The sequence below is a fragment of the Sardina pilchardus genome, chromosome 6 (genome assembly GCF_963854185.1).
Source record: "Sardina pilchardus chromosome 6, fSarPil1.1, whole genome shotgun sequence".
Lineage (NCBI taxonomy): Eukaryota > Metazoa > Chordata > Actinopteri > Clupeiformes > Clupeidae > Sardina > Sardina pilchardus.
The window spans coordinates 36,144,173-36,161,693 of NC_084999.1; the positions used below are offsets into that span (position 1 = coordinate 36,144,173).

At 39.6% G+C, this 17,521-nt stretch overlaps 1 protein-coding gene across 2 annotated transcripts in view; it reads left to right on the forward strand.

Annotated features, from left to right (window-relative positions):
• agmo (alkylglycerol monooxygenase) overlaps positions 1-17,521 on the forward strand; it is a 199,458-nt gene that overhangs the window by 684 nt on the left and 181,253 nt on the right. The gene's annotated exons all lie outside the window — the stretch shown is intronic.

Here is a 17,521-nt window from a genome sequence, read left to right on the forward strand (position 1 = left end):
TTATTAGCCTACTGTGTTACGAAGGTAGGGTAGAGTGGGGGAAAATGCCCCCGTGAGGTAAAACGCCCCCCGTCTGTTTCTCCCATAATAATCACTAGATGCAGTCAAGTTATATTTTTACTGTTGCTATGCATCCCATTGACTACGGGGACACACATATATCCACTGTGAAGTTTACGCTCGCGACGTAGTTGAAGGAAGACTGATGGTGCCTTCATGTGCTATGGTAATTATGGTAAATACCAAAAGCCGAGGTCAAAAATGCACATGAACACCGTCTCATGTGGTATTTTCCACTGGGCAACTCGTAGAATATTTTGATGGACGAGTTGCCGAGATGAGATAACCTTTGACATTTTCAACATGGCGGAGAGCAACGGAAGAGGTGTGAATGATAGCATTGTTTACTACTAAACATTGTTTGCTACTGTTAGCAGATGTTTTTTGCAGCCTATACAATGTTGTGTCATTGACAATTGTAATATAATGCTTTGACACTCTTTTAAAAAGCTGTTATGGTTTGGTATTGCCTACCCAGAGCTATATGCTAGCTAGTGATGAGTGACAGGTAATTTACTAATTTCCTAACAGTAGGATAGACTGAGTACAGTTGGGTCATGTGTACAGTTGAGACACCTTAAATATCTTGCCTGCAAACCAAGCCTGAGCTATGATTTTTGCTACACATATGTGTGTTAGTGTTCTCTTTAATCATGGGAAATTTGGACACTGTGCATATCTCCTGTCCAAAGATATTGGCAAAAGTATTTTTACCATAGTGAGAATTTCACTTAACCATGTTCCTTCCACAGTGAATATCTTGTTACTCCAATGTGACTGTTATACTTTTCTTACATCATTGCAAAGGTCATTCTGTGCTCTACAAACTGACATCCTTTCATGCAAGGTTGTTGCATTATTTAGAAAAATGTGCAAGATGGTCAGAAGGGTACAGATGAGACACTTTGTCTCAACTGTACCTGGATAGAATCCCATTGGATTGCATGGTGTTTATTTGTGCATATTATGATGGCATTTAGGCAATATAGAACACAAATGTCAATAAAATGAATGTTTTTGATATTTAAACTATATATTATTAATGAATATATCTTATAACATGAAGATTTTAAGGATTACATCATAATTTGAAAATTAGCCATGATAAAACCAAGAAAAAAAATATATTTTCATCTTTAAACATTTGTCCCTGCTTTATGTCTATCTGATGCCAATTTAGATAAAAAAAATTAGATTAAAATAAAAAGAAACACTCAGATTACACATTTTAAAAAGTTTGCTACATTTGCAGTGAATGGCTAGTCAGCCTTCCAGCATCATGAATGGGCGTCTCAACTGTACCATGCTACTGTCTCAACTGTACTCAATATAATTATATTAGGGTACGGTTGAGACAAAATGCCACCTTGTGTTTATGAGTTAATTGTGAAAAATCTAAACAACTTACGGATATATACTTTGGATTTTATTTTAGTGCACTGATCAAAGATATACCATGTAAGAACACAGTTATTTTCAATGGCTTTTTACAGTCAAACTTTCAAGTGGTAATGGGGAAAGCAAAAACTGTCCCAACTGTACTCAGTCTACCCGTCAACAAAGCACTTGAACACAACACACTGGTAACTACCAGTGGGGTGTCCTACGAAGCTCGATTAGTGGCTTAGCGAGGTATGTTGCGCTCAAAACCAGGGTATGCTGTCATACGAAAGTGGATTTGTTTTAGCGTCGCTGTATCACCATGGTATCTTATGCTCGCAACCAAACCTGGTCGGGAGCGGGTTATGTGCTAGTTATAGCTCAAATCGTGAAATATCACCGCCCTCTGACCAATTCTAACCAATCCATTATATTGAAAAAAGAAGTTCTCACGTGTGCTAATCTGTCATACTTTGAACAGGTCCAGCCCCGCCTCTGCAAACATTTTGAATCTCGAAGGCGCTTTTAACTATGTTGTGCGTGCAAATATGTCACTACTATGGACATGCATGCCATACAATATCTGATGACCATCGGCTTTTTGATGTTATAGGTTAGACACTAAAAAAGACCACCCTAGATTTCGCTACCGCTCATAAATGCGGAAGTAATCGTTTTTAAACCTAGGCTGTCTTGTGCGTCTCCACGTTTCCCGATTGTAGTCAGTTTACTTGTGTAATTTCGTTCAATTTTTTTGGGGATTATGAAAACTATATATTTTTGGAATCCTTAGAACCTGACGAATCAGGAAATCTTTGTTTGACAATTTTCAGAAGTCATTAAAGCAGTCATTTTGGGTCTTGAAAATGGTGTACTATTGCATTAAAAACGCCATATATAATGCTATACTGGTAGATAGGGTTACATTTTAAACTTTTATGTATCACCACAAAACTTCCCCAGTTATTCACTTACATTAAGACAAGATTTTTTTGTATTACAAGTTTTCTGAAATGTAATGTTTAAATATGCAAATTAATATGCAAATGAGGCTTAATATACTGAAATAGGCGTTAACTTGCCAAACTTCCAAACCTGACATGTACATATAATAGTAGCTATCCTTTATGGAGGATTAAGGTTTTAGCCCTTTATTATTAAAATACTTAATAGTTCCTGATAACTATTAAGTATTTAAAAACAATGGCAGAAAACGCCTTCATTTATGTATTCCTCAATCAAGAACCTTTTCAATGCTGCTGGCTGTGGAATTGACTGTTTACCATGATACAAGTAAAAAAAAAAAAAAACTGGTGGGTCTTATGAATAAGCAGGGCTATTGTGTGGAAACAGCTCTTGCCAATGCTGTGGTAGAAAACACAAAACACTTTCAAGGCATGTATGCACACCCTTTCCTGAAGAAGGGTAACATTTGTCTGCATTGCTTCCGACAACTTTTTTGTGAGAGCATCTGTAGAGCACTGAGGACACAATCATCTGCTTTCAAGTAGATGTTGAACCATGTGGCCTTTTCTATTCCAGAAAAGCGCCTCGTGTTGGCTGCTGCTGTGAATGCATGAAATGCTGGTAAAGACTTTGCATTATCTACACCTAGAGCTGTCCAAATTGGTTCCACTTGCAGAATCCCAGATGTCATTGAAATACAAGTATCTTTCAACCAAGTCTTCTAGTTTGCTATGACCAATAATAGAACATCAGAGTCAGGAGAGAAGAACATCAGCATTGCATCAGGGGGGTTGGGATTTGATGCCAAAACTGTATGATGAATCAAGGTATCTGCTTCTATATGTTCTTTCAAAGTGCAATTGGATGTTGCTATTTGAGTGTCCTGCAGCAGAGGATATGATGAGCTTGGGGGAGTTATCGGATTCTGTCAAATGCAAAGAAAAGCTTGCTAAGTCCTGCAGCTTGAAGGTGGAGTGCAAGATCAGCAGTGCGAGAAGCTGCCACCTAGAAGAGAATTGTCTCCACTCGATGTAATTCATGATGGATCTGAACATTGCATTTTTAGCTTTGTTTGCTTCCCAATCATTTAATGATTTCACAAATTCAGCATTAGTCAGAGATTCAAGGAATGTACTATTAGCCTGCATTGTACACTCAACCAAGGTAGATTTGTCCTTCTCAGAGCAGGCCGGTTCAACTTGCTCTGTTGCCTGCCAGCAAACATCTCTCAGCTGTGGGTTCTCCATGAAGAATTCCTCCAGAACCAATTTGTACAGAGCCACATATGAGTAAATAATGGCCACGCAAAGAACGCTTGTTGTGTGTACACTTCAGGATTTGCCTCGTTGTTGCTGCACCAAAGACATCAGGGTCTATCTAGGCATCATCTATACAGTACCTGAATTTTTAATAGAAATCCCAAGAGCTCTCAGAGCAGCCATTGTGGTGTGCAATTCCCCAAGCCTTGGAACAACAGAGTTTTTTCAGATCAGGTCTGGAATCCAACAGTTGAACAGCCTTCTCGTAGAGGGCCATGTCAAAAGAGATAACAGTTGGATGTTCTTCACCAACTGCCAGGCTACGTAGTTGGTTTGCCTGCATAATCAGTCAGGAGGGTTGACCACTCATGTGCCACTTCGGGAAGTAGCAGTACAGCTAGCCCAGCCTAACATGGGACATTACTTGTGCTCTCTTCTGATTTCAACCTGGGTACTGCAGAGGCAACTACCCAACCTAGGTGACGCAGCTGATGGGTTCCAGAGATACCATCTTTGTTTACTGAAATCTGCTTCACTGGTTTATTTTGCTTTGGTTTGGGCTGATTGCAATGTAATATCTTTACATGGCATGGTGTGACTGACATAGCCTGACGAGCCAGACCCACATCAAGATTGAATAAACGGTTGTCTTTCAAATTCCCTCTCCACGCAATAGGATAGTGCTACACCCAATCATCTTCTTGTTTTCAAGTAGCAGGACTGGGAATTCACGCTTAAGTCGCAACTTATGGTCGCAGGTCAGTCATCATTATGTTAAGCCCACCCACCAACTCCCAAAAATGGGATTGGCCCAATAGAAGTTTCATTTTCCAGCTTGCAAGCCAACGGAAAGTTGCTCGACTACCATCACCAACATTTGCTGCTGCTAGGGTGCATCTAGATTTCTAGGCTATGACTGACATACTCTTAGTGTCACTAATTGTGAGAGGAGGGGGAACTACAGTAGCCTACTTCACCAGGAGCATCAGTTCTTTCGTTAACTGCCACAAAAGGGTGCCCTTGCCATCAACTGTGTCCTCAGCAAAATCAGTGTTGGCAGCAAAGCAGACAAATGTTTCCCTTCTTCAGGAGAAGGTGTGCATACATGCCTTGGAAGATTTTTGTGTTCCACAGCATTGGCAAGAGCTGTTTCCACACAATTGCCCTGCTTATGACCCATCAGTTTTTTAATTTGTATCATTGTTTTTAATAGTTACCGTACTGTTTTTTTTTATCAGGAACTATTAAGTATTTTAATAATAAAGGGCTAAAACCTTAATCCTCCATAAAGGATAGCTACTATTATATGTACATGTCAGGTTTGGAAGTTTGTGCAAATGAACGCCTATTTCAGTATATTAAGCCTCATTTGCATATTCATTTGCATATTTAAACATTACATTTCAGAAAACTTGAAATACAAAAAAATCTTGTCTTAATGTAAGTGAATAACTGGGAAAGTTTTGTGGTGATACATAAAAGTTTCAAATGTTACCCTGTCTACCAGTATAGCATTGGCGTTTTTAATGCAATAGTACACCATTTTCAAGACCCAAAATGACTGCTTTAATGACTTCTGAAAATTGTCAAACAAAGATTTCCTGATTCTTCAGGTTCTAAGGATTCCAAAAATATATAGTTTTCATAATCCCCAAAAAAATTGAACGAATGAATTGGTCTGAACATAGAGCCCTGGACTATTGGTCAAAATCACCCCAACCACGAGAACGCGCACAGATCTGAGCTGAAAGCCTAGTTTGACAAATTTATCACATACCTGCTGTCGTAGGATCACTTAACTTAATACCCGAGTTGAGGCTTTGTGCAGCCTCGATATGTCTAGATAACCTAGATTTGTCTAACTTGCTTCGTAGGACACCCCACTGGTCACAAATGGAAAATACCATCTTTTCCATAGCATGTGAATGCAGCATGATTTCATGGTAAAATGTCGTAATTTTCGGTGGTCAGTTAAGGAGTGTAGGCTATGTTAGTTTAGGTAAGGTGTAGGCTACTTGGCTGCTGGTAAGCCTAATCTATGAATTAAATATAGTATCTTACAATTAATTTATTGCTTAACAGCTTGCCTGTTGATTTGGCTATTAATGTATGAAGCAAATAGTTTTTTTTAGGAGGGGGCATTTTACCCCACCCATGGGGGGCATTTTGCCCCACTGCTGGGGTAAAACGCCCGCTTTGTATACATTTTATTTTCGTTAAAAATCTAAAGAAATATAAAGTCTAGGAAGTTTTCATAGTTGGTTTATAATTAAAGTCATTGCCACTTATAACCATGATAATAATTCAGAACACATTTAGCTTTTGTTTTCACAGTAAGGCCACATTTTCCTTAAGGGGGGCGTTTTCCTAACCTGACTTTCGCCAGATCCTGTAGTTCGCTGTCTGCTTCACACAAGGATCTGGGACTTCTCGATAGGAGATGTATTTATGAAGGCGGGTCCTTGTAAAACATCCTCGCATGTGATTTGATAAACCACTTGCCTGTTATCTTGAATGACATGCTAGGCTTCTTCAAGCTCTTGCCAAACCCGGTCGGAAGAAGAGTAAAAACATCCTTGTCACCAATAAATGTCTTCAAAACTATTCTCTGTTAATCTTTTAAAGAATGAATACTCGATAGATTCGACAAAACGGTTGAAATAGCAGAATCAATGTCAGCACAAGACTCCTCGCTGCGTGCCGCCATTGTTATTTGAATCAAACACTCACTTCGGCGCTCCTGATTGGTTGCTCATTTTTTGATCACTGGCAGGGGTTTGGATTGCCCTCGCGTCCAGACCCTTGTGTGGAGCTCAGCGAAACGCCTCTGGTGGAGCATGGCGGAACTACAAGGGTCTGGCGAGAGTCAGGCTAGCGTTTTCCCCCACTCTACCCTATATGGATCTGTGAGACCGAGGGATGACCGTCACCATCCCTTTTTAGACCGTAGTGACGGTCAGAGTGAAGTCGAAACAGATCTGCAGCGTGTTGATCATCACTGACAAGTACAGATTTTTTCCGTGATTGTTGTTCAAATAGCAGCTGTTGCGGCAACATTACGGAAACATATAGGTCGGCAGCAGGAAAAGTTCCGATAGTAGATATACGGACATATGCATTCAGACAGAACAACGAGAAAAAAACTACCGTAGAATGTCCGTTAACATTGCGTAAATTCACGTCTGTCTGAAAGGGGCTTATGTTTGGCTATTTGTTCCTCCTGCCTTGTCTAGTTGAATATGGCTGACCGGGGGTATTCCATCAACCTCGCTAAAGGCTAAACCTGGCTCATTTCGATAAGCCTCGCTAATTTCAGTGAGAGTTCCGGTCCATTAGTGTGGTTTACCTGAATCCCAGCTAAGAAACCATGGGAATTTATGCCACAGAACTAACCTGGTCGGAGGCAGGCTAACTGCCGAGCTAAATTATCTGTGTTGCAAAAAGAAAAACATCAGTCGGAAAACGAGTCCTAAAAGATGGTTCCGTCAACCTGTGCTTTCGTCAGCTGTAGCCTACAACTTAGACCTTGTTTACACGTATCTAGAGTAAAAAAAACCCTGGATATTTTGTTATGCGTTTGTTTTAATAATCGCGTTTACATGGCATTCAATAAAAAAATATATCCATACACACTGGAATGCAAAACTATTCCAAATACAGTGTTTACAGAATGACGTACTACTTCTAGGCTACATCTGCGTGCCCTACCCCCTCTCAGTTCATGGCAGGTGAGGAAAGACGATATAGTTTACCAGTGTAGTATTAGTTAATCAGTTTGGCCAAATTGACAACGTGTTGGAATGGACGACAGAGTAGGCTATGATAGAACTACTACAATCAGGGTCCGCGGGGTCTTAAAAAGTCTAAAAAAGTCTAAAATTACACATTTCCAATTTTAGGCCTAAAAAAAGTCTAAAATATAGAGATATTTTGCACTGTAAGTCTAAAATTGAATTTGAGTAATTTAAGACCTACGTTTCAATTCAAAATATCGATAAAGGATTCATGTTTTTTGGTTTTGTTTTAGGCTACGTCCTTTTCCACGCCGTTCTGTTTTTTTTGTTTTTCTGTTACGGTGGCAGTTATGGTCCGTGTAGTTCTACATGACATGTTGCGGTTAGTGGAACGCAATAATAAAACTACAGATGTGAAACGGAAATGTACTGTCGTCCAGGGCTCAAAATTAGTACTCGCCAAGCGTGTAGATTTCTGTTCTGGCGAGTGAATTATGACAAGTAATCCGCCACTTTGGCGTGTGTTAAACGGCCACTAGTCATCAACGAAATAGCCTAGCCTACTTAGTTATATCAGAGAATGTCTAATAAGGGGAGAACTGCCACTGTCGTTATACTTCCGGTTTTGAAATGGTTGCAGCTCCACGCTGGTTCCATTAGAGGCGCTCACATTTGGAGTGCAGAATGCATGGAGGTCTATGGAGCAATACCCCTCAAAATCCCCTTTTCTCAAAATATAATTTTTTGTCAATTAATTTGAATGTTGTTTTCGAAAGGGGATGCAAAAAAAATACGTATTGCGCGGTGTTTGATTTTTTTAGAGTCACTTGTTTGCTTTAAAACGTCTTTTAAAATGTAAATGACGTCATACACTCAAGCTTCATTAGCAGAATGCTAGCGTGGTATGGGCAACAACAACTCAACCTGTAAGAAATCGGAAGGACATAAGTACTCGTTCATTCAACTTTTGACCTATAACCTATGTTGAACTTGCAAAAACTACAATCAAATCTGAGATCTCTCAACAACAATTGGGTGAAAGAGCCAAATTTAGCCGTCTAGCTCCATAGGCCCCCATTCATTCTGCACTCAGGCGACCGCCCCCAGTGGAATTTTGGTGGAACTGCAACCAAAAGTCGTTACAATGGGACTTAATAGCGAGTGGCAAGGCTCTCCGTAGACGGGCTCTGGTTATATGGTTATATTACGTTAACGACAAAACTCTGCTGTATTGTGTGTGTGTGCGTGTGTGTGATTGCCGCTAGCCCCTCCTTGGCTCACCGTCTCTCTCCCGCGGCAGCGGCTGCTAGCTCGCAGGCAGCCGCGCGCTTTAAAAGAGTGGCTGTTCTGTCCAGTGGCAGTGAATGCTAGACAGCGGTCTGATCTGGCCGCTCGAAAACTGCAGTTAGTTGAGCTTGTAGCTTCAAGAACTACAAGCGAGCATCACAGATTTGTCAGCTAATCCTGTCCACCCCTGCCATTTTCCGTTCTGTAGCCTATTAAATTATTGACGCCTTGACTGGCGTGATATATGACGCAAAAATGAAAGTAAATAAAACAGACAGCGATCGCGCAACTTCTGTGTCAGTGATAGGCTGAGTGATAGAGCCAGAATTAAACATTGTATCCATAAGTGAGGCGGAAAACTATATCCTGCTGAGAGTCACGTGAAAGGGTGTTCGAATGAAAAGGCCAGACTTCATGGAGGGCATAGTGGATGAAGAACAGACACATGAATTTAGTTTATTACTTTGCCTCGTATGTTCAGTTCTTTCATCCGTATGATTGAACAAGTATGAATAAGATACACGTAAATGAAATTTAAGGTATTAAAAAATACTGCAGGTATAAAAATGGTTAGTGTAAAACTGGAAAGTAAAAAAAATGGTCGTTGTTAAATCTTTTCCAAATATAGTGTATAATGACATGAAAACAAGCAATAGTTAAAGGTACTATATCATTAGTACTTAACAATAGCTTTAAAATTTGTTTTTTAATTTTGGCTGGTAAAAAATCTGCTTGGCCGGTAATTTTTTCCAGTTACCAGCCACATTTTGACCCCTGCTGTCGTCACAGGATGCAGGATGATGACAGGATGTCAATTGACCGCAATCTGGCTTGTTATTTCTTTTTTTTAATACTTCATGATGGTCTTAAATTTACCCCATGATGAAAAAAGGTCTGAAAAAGTCTAAAATTGCACTTGTTAAAACCTGCAGACACCCTGTACAATATGAAATGGAGATGAACGGTCAGTTATATCTCTGGTTAAATACAGGGCTGCCAAGTCTCACACTTTGAACTTTGGTCCTTGTCTTGCCTTGCCGTAGTTCGAGCTACTCTGATTGACTGACCGCAATAACCAATCCATCAGTCCTTTAAAGGCCTAAATCTAACCAACCACGAAAGGCAAAACGCAATATCAACCAATCAGAAGCAACGTAAGGCGGGTCTTGGCGGGGAGCGCTGAGTCCCACATTTTAAAAGTTCTCCTACTTGCTAGATTTTGTTCATTGTTGATTCGCTGTTTCTCCTTGATATCTTACATCCAATCAATAATAATTTTTAATTCATAGACTACATTTTAATAAAGGAATAGCCTATAGCTATACTGCCGTGATGTCGGCTAGGCTAAGTGCGGTAGTCCAGTTGCTAATAATAGTGTTCATGGACAATGTCATGTCCCAGCTAGTCTGCACATAGGGCCAATTATATAACTGAAAAGGTCAAGAGGGGACTGTATGAAAGTGTTAGCAGAAAGGGGGCAGAGCAAACAGTGCTTTTCAATGCAAACTGCATTATTACTCTGTCGTGGCAAAACTGTCGAGTAGCAAACCATAGACAAAACTTATATCCATTTATAATTTGCTAGTTGATACTTCTCAGACACTGTAATTAATCATGCACAGCGACCAGAATAGCAAACACACAGCCTACCTTATATTAATACTTGTAAAATCCTCTAGATTTGGAAATGAATGACTCAATCCAACATGTTATAATCCATAGAGTACGCATGTTCGCAAAATTTGCTGGCATGCTGGTTACGGTTACGCTATGTTGCTTGGCGCCAGTTAGTTGCTGGTGTCTAGGGTGAGACTTACTTGGCTACATATAAACAACTTTATTAATTCACTTAGAAGTCAACAGGCAGTCGCTGCGTGAATCTGCGTGAGGTGAGCACGAAATAGTATGCTAAATAGTTAAAAATTAATCGCATTATATCAGACTGGTGTGTAGCATGATGCTGCACAGTGCACACACATGAAATGGAATTGACACACGACACAATCGAATGCGTCATCGTTTTAGTAAATCTTCACTTTGGAGTGTGTTTGTAAAGATATCCGTTTGAGGGGTTTAAAACTCCGTTTACGTGTAAACAAAAGGCCCAAACGCATGTAAACGCGTTGTTCAAATATCTAGATACGTGTAAACAAGCCCCTAGGATAAACTTTTTCCCGACAATGTTACAAGCATTGATTTAGGCTACCTATTCGCTAGCTTCAAAGAATTTATGAAAATTATGCAAATTAAAATGTTTGAACTTGACATGTGTGTGGTACAAGGATTCTTGCTGCTCTGCACACTTTGCGTCTCATGGTGTCATGCGCAGCGAGACGGGTTATCAAACACATTTGGGTGTTCTGGGGCCGGTTCCCATGCGATGAAATTACACGTGTTAACACATTAATAATGCCATGTTTAGATCTACTCTTTAATGAAAGGCATGTCCACTATTGATAAAGGGTCATGCATATTTAGTAGCTTGTTCAGTGACAGTATACAGGCCATATAAGTGGGCTATCTGATGCAAGCCAGCCTATCCTAATTCTGTAGCCTTTATAGGCCTACTAATAATTAAAACCGCTTCATATAGCCTACATGTAGGCTCATGGATATCAAATCAACTGTGTGTTACACAAATTGAATATTAAATGACAAACTGAAAGCCATTATTGCATTTCAGATAATTATATTTCACAAACATATTGGCAGAATATGCTTATGGGAGACACTATATTAGGCTATAGCCTACGTTCATAGCCTACTAATTTATTTTATGACCACCGGAAACATATATTAGAGGGAACCCTTTTTTTGGATCTACAAACGTGGGTTATCTTTAATGTTGAATAGCCTATGCCAAAGTTGTTCTGATCTACTTATTCACTCGTTTTGCTCAGAGTGAAGACAATCAAAGTCCCAATTCAAACCATCATAATTGTTTTTAGCGATTTACAGTATCAGTCAGTATCCAGTATCCATTTACAGTATCCAGTCCACGGCCGAAGTGCCCTTGAGCAAGGCACCTATCCCCTTACTGCTCCCCGAGCCCCGCTGGTTGGGCAGGCAGCTCACTGCTCGGGGTGTGATTCACAAAGAGTGTTGTAAACCTGAAACCGAAACTTAACCGCTTGGAACTCCAGTGGAATAGGCGAATCACCAGGCCAGTACTAAACTCGGATATTTCAGGAGGTAAAAGCCCCGGTAAGAACCAAACCAGATTCTGTTCAAATATACACACCTATGGCTACTGAAAAATGTAAGGTTCATGTATCAAATGTTATTTTAGTGTATCAAAAAGCACCAAGAACGAAAGGGGTGGTAGCCTCTCTGGTGCTTTTACGATGTATAAAATCATCTGCCTTCGGGGATTTGTGGAACTCTTACCCACAACCCTTTGGAGGTGAATAAAGAATGTAAACTAGCTAGCTAAGTAAACCTGCTTGGGGAAGTTGATGTGAGCGATTGTATGGAGACTATAGAGCTCATATAGTGCTGTACAGATTGCCTAGCTTGGCTCGATCTCATGCATCTGAATTCTCGCTCGTGCATGAATGCGTGTCCATGTTCTTCAGAGGGTGGGACTATTTTAGTTGAATTGTGTATTTTCAAAATCTGCCGGCCGTTTTATGAATTCCATACCCAACCTTTAACTGAGTTAAGGCTTTGTGTAGCCTCGATATGTCTAGAATAGATAGCCTAGATACAGTATAGCTAAATTGCTTCGTAGGATACCCCAAAGGTTTCCCCCACTTAGTTTTGCATGAACATGGGGCCAGGGCTGTACGCTAAGCTTTTTTCACTAGGAGCACAGGTGTAGGTCTAATTGAGTGCCTGTCACTTTACTTGAACATAATTAGGTTTCATTCGGTTTTAGGGAAAGAGTCAGGCATAGTTCAAGGATACATGTTTTCATTAAATTACTTAAATGTTCAAAAAACTAACAAAGGTAAAGACAAATATTTCTGGTGTAATAGAAAAGATGAGTGTCCAGCAATGTTAACTTCTATGATCTAGGTAGCCCACCGTGACATCCCAGCTAACAATTTCTGGTTAGGAGAACGTTTTGAGAACATTTTTTTCCTGGTTAGGGGAACGTTGCCTGAAAGTTGCAAAAGTTGCCACAAGGTTCCCCAGGAAAGTTTTCTTGACGAAAATACGTTTTTTTCTGGTTATTTATTTTGGTTAGCAGAACGTTCTCCTACCCTTTAGGGAACTTTACAATATTTGGTTGCATTAACCATTAACCACTGTACACTCGCCGGCTGCGACGACAGGCTATCTGTGACCTGGGAGAGCGAACGTCTCTGGTGATTAAGGCAATGACATTATACACGTATGTTTATTCACTTACCATTAGCTGCTTGCTGAACTGCGAGGAATACGGCTCGTTAATATTCGTAAGTGTCAGCTAAGTATTTAAATGCGGTTAGGTCTAATACTTTCTTGTCTAGTGTGTCTTTACCTATAATAAACGATTAGTCAGATCAAAACATCAGCAGAGCAGGCGCTAACACACTGTTTCAAAATTCAAAACTGGCTGTTTTTATTGCATCGCCATTAAAAGTCCTCGGTTCAGAATTATGATGGATTTTGGTTTATTTTGTTTTAAATTGGGACTGGGAATTGTGGGATAGGCTGAGTGAACAGCACAGTAAACATAGGCTATAACTTGGACTACTTGTTCATATAAAACAATTCTCCCCCGGGAACATTGTGCTGTTTAAGATGCAGTCTCAACGTTTGAGAAAGAATTCATTGGAGTCCTCATCATCATATTTTCATAACCAACTATATAAGGAATTGGTTAAAGTTAAATTGGAACTAAATGCATTTTCCAATGAAAAACTTAAGTTTGCTCTTTATCAGTTGAAAAGTAAAAACTATGAGATGGGTGAGAAAACAGGTAAAATACTTGCACAAAGACTTCAAAGACAAAAAACATCCCGAATCATTCAAGCAATAAAATCAAACCATACCATTATAAAAGATTCTAAAGGCATTAACCAAAAATTCAAGGAATTCTATGAAGAGCTATATAAAAGTGAAGTTACAACATCAAGTCAGGATTTAGAGTGTTTTTTTAAAAGAGTAAATTTGCCAGCACTATCAACATCTCAAAAGAACAAACTGGATGAAAACATTACAAAATGTGAGGTGATAAAAGCAATTCAGTCTTTATCCAGCAACAAAGCCCCAGGAGAAGATGGGTTTACTACAAACTTCTACAAAATGTTTGTTGATCTGCTGGCAGATAAACTTCTTCAAGTATACAATGAATCCAAAGACTATGATGCTCTTCCCCACAACATGAATACATCAATAATAACGTTACTATGTAAGCCAGAAAAAGATCCTTTGGAGTGTGGAAGTTATAGGCCCATTCAGTTACTTAATGTAGATAATAAAATTCTTGGAAAAATAATTGCAGGCAGAATGAAAGAAATACTGCCCTGCCTAATACATAAAGACCAAATAGGTTTTGTTCAAAATAGATTAATTGGTGATAATATGCGGAAACTAATGCATACTTTTCATTATGCTAAGAATTTACTCGACCCAGCAGTTGCTGTTTCTTTAGATGCCGAAAAGGCTTTCGACCGTATTGAGTGGAACTACTTGTTCAAAACATTGGAAGCTTTTGGTTTAGGTCAAAATATTATTAAATACATTTCTTTGCTTTATAGTAATCCAATTGCAAAGATTTCCACAAACGGTATAATTTCAGAAGGCTTTCCTCTACATCGAGGCACCCGGCAAGGTTGCCCTTTATCACCTTTACTTTTTATTCTTTCTTTAGAACCACTTGCCTGCCAAATCCGATCCAGTAAAGACATCTATGGAATTCCTATCAGGGACTTTTCTGTTAAGCTTTTCTTGTATGCTGATGACATTTTACTAACTGTATTAAATCCAGCCTCTTCACTTACACACACTTTAGAATTAATCAAAGATTTCAGTCAACTATCAGGCTATAAAATTAATTGTGCAAAATCAGAGGCAATGCCACTCAATGAATCTTGTCATAAAGCGTGTCTTGAAAAGTTGCCCTTTAAGTGGTCTCCAGAGGGTATAAAGTATCTGGGTATTATTCTAAATCCTGACTTTGGGACCATAGTCTCTACAAACTTGACCAACATCTTGAGAAAGATTAAGGAGGATTTAGACAGATGGAGGTACTTACCACTTTCATTATGGGGAAAAATAGATACAATTAAAATGAATGTTCTCCCTCGCTTAGTATATGTTATTAATGCTCTTCCTTTACCTTTTGATAAAGTTTATTTTAAGAAAATCAACTCTCTTCTTTCTTCCTTCATATGGAACGGCAAGAGAGCGAGAGTTGGTACATATAAACTATATCTCACCCGTGACAAAGGTGGAATGGGCCTTCCAAACATAGAGAAATATTATATTGCCATAAATGCTAGATATCCTTTAAAATGGGCTTATAATTATACTGAATCAACAATTTGGGAAGACATAGAGTTAAACATTTTTTCAGACAACCCCAAATTATCTCTAAAATCATTGTGGTATGACACCAAATATTTGAGAAATGTGGAAAACCCTATTATAAAATGTTCATGTGAAATAATAAAACTTTTACATAACATGTTACATTTTGATCCCCACCTCTCCCCAAACACTCCAATATGGAAGAACAGCACCTTTACGGTGGATAGGAAAACATTGCAAAATGAGCAGTGGGAAAGAAAGGGGCTTTGTACGCTGGGTCACCTTTTTTCTGAAGGCAAGATAATGTCCTTTGAACAACTTAAAATTAAATTTGAGCTTACAAATAAAGATTTCTGGCTATACCTTCAGATTAGATCACAACTTACAAAACATCTTGGACAACGCATACAACTCCCAGAACTATCCAAAATAGAAAAACAACTCATGGTTATAATGAAAAAGGGCACACACTTGAGTAGCAAAATTTACAAGATAATAAATAACTGGAAAAGTGTTGCTGTTACATCGCTGGAAAAGGTCTGGGAGAAAGACTTTAAGGCAAATATAGATTCAGACTGCTGGCAATCAATTTGGCAAAAAATGCATAGGATATCTAACTCTGCACGCAATAAAACGATAAATTTTAAGTTTATCAATAGAATATACTATACTCCTAGGAAACTTGCACTTATGGGTTCGCAAAACAATGACAAATGTTGGCACTGCAATAACATGTTAGGAACCTACTTTCACATGATATGGGAATGTCCAAAATTACAAACATTTTGGAAAAAAGTCATATTCATTTTATCTAAGATCATAAAAGAAAAGATATCCCTAGACCCTAAATTATGCATTTTTAACTATATGGACAATATGTATTGGCCCCCCTTCAAGAAAAAAACTGTATCTATTGGTTTAATGAGTGCTAAGAAGGTCATAGCAGTTAACTGGAAGACCACCATCAATATTAATGAAAGAACTTGGCTACAAACATTTGAAACGCTAATGAGTCTGGAACAAATATCTAACTCTATATATACAGGTACCCCTAACATTTGGCACCAAATTAAACAACAAATTTACAGTAATATTGCCTGTTATAGTTAGTCCGTATATACACTGCTCAAAAAAATAAAGGGAACACTGGTTCATAGGAGTATAGCATCAAGTCAGTCACACTTGTGAGATATTGATTTGGCCAGTTATGTAACAGAGGTGGTTTGTGAATCAGGTTGACCTGCTTTGATGTCAGCAAAATTTTCTACAGGTGTACTAGAGGGCCAACTGTGAGACGACCCCCAAAACAGGAATGTTTTTACAGGTAGTGGCACCTGGTAATTTTTCCATCTTCATCCTTCTTGACTGATTTGTCACTAGTTTTGCATTTGGATAAGGTCAGTGTTACCACTGGTAGCATAAGCCAGTATCTGGAGCCTACAGAGGTTGCACAGGGTAGTCCAACTCCTTCAGATTGGCACACCAATACGTTCCATTGCCAAAATGACTGCTGTGTCTCCCCCTGCAGTCTCAAGAGCATGGAAGAGATTCCAGGAGACAGGCAATTGCTCTAGAAGAGCAGGGCAGAGTGGTAGATGATCCTTAACCCAGTAGGAGGACCAGTATCTGCTCCTTTGTGCGAGGAGGAACAGTAGAAGCCCTACTAGAGCCTTACAGAATGACCTCTAGCAGGTCACTGGTGTGAATGGCTCTGGCCACACTGCCAGAAACAGACTTCATGAAGGTGGTCTGAGGGCCCGATGGCCTCTAGAGGGACCTGTGCTCCCTGCCCAGCACTGTGGAGCTCAATTGACATTTGCCATAGAATGCAATATTGGCAGGTCTAACACTAGTGCCCTGTACTTTTCACAGATGAGAGCAGGTTCACCCTTAGCATATGTGACAGACACTGAAGGGTCTGGAGATGTCGTGGAGAACGTTATGCTGCCTGCAACATTATTCAGCATCATTCAGCATGACCAGATTGGTGGTGGGTCAGTAATGGTTTGGGGAGGCATACCCTTGGAGGGATGCACAGAACAGGGCAGTGAACACAGGTCCCTCTAGAGGCTATCGGGCCCTCAGGTCAACCTCATAAAGTCAGTTTCTGACAATGTGGTCTGAGACATTCACACCAGCGGCCTGCTGGAGGTCATTCTGTAGGGCTCTAGCAAAACTCCTACTGTTCCTCCTTGCACAAAGGAGCAGATACTGGTCCTGCTATTGGGTTAACAACCTTCTACCACTCTGCCCTGCTCTCCTAGAGCAACTGCCTGTCTCCTGGAATCTCTTCCACGCTCTTGAGACTGCAGTGGGAGACACAGCAATCTTTTTGGCAATGACAAGTATTGGTGTGCCATTCTGGAGGAGTTGGAC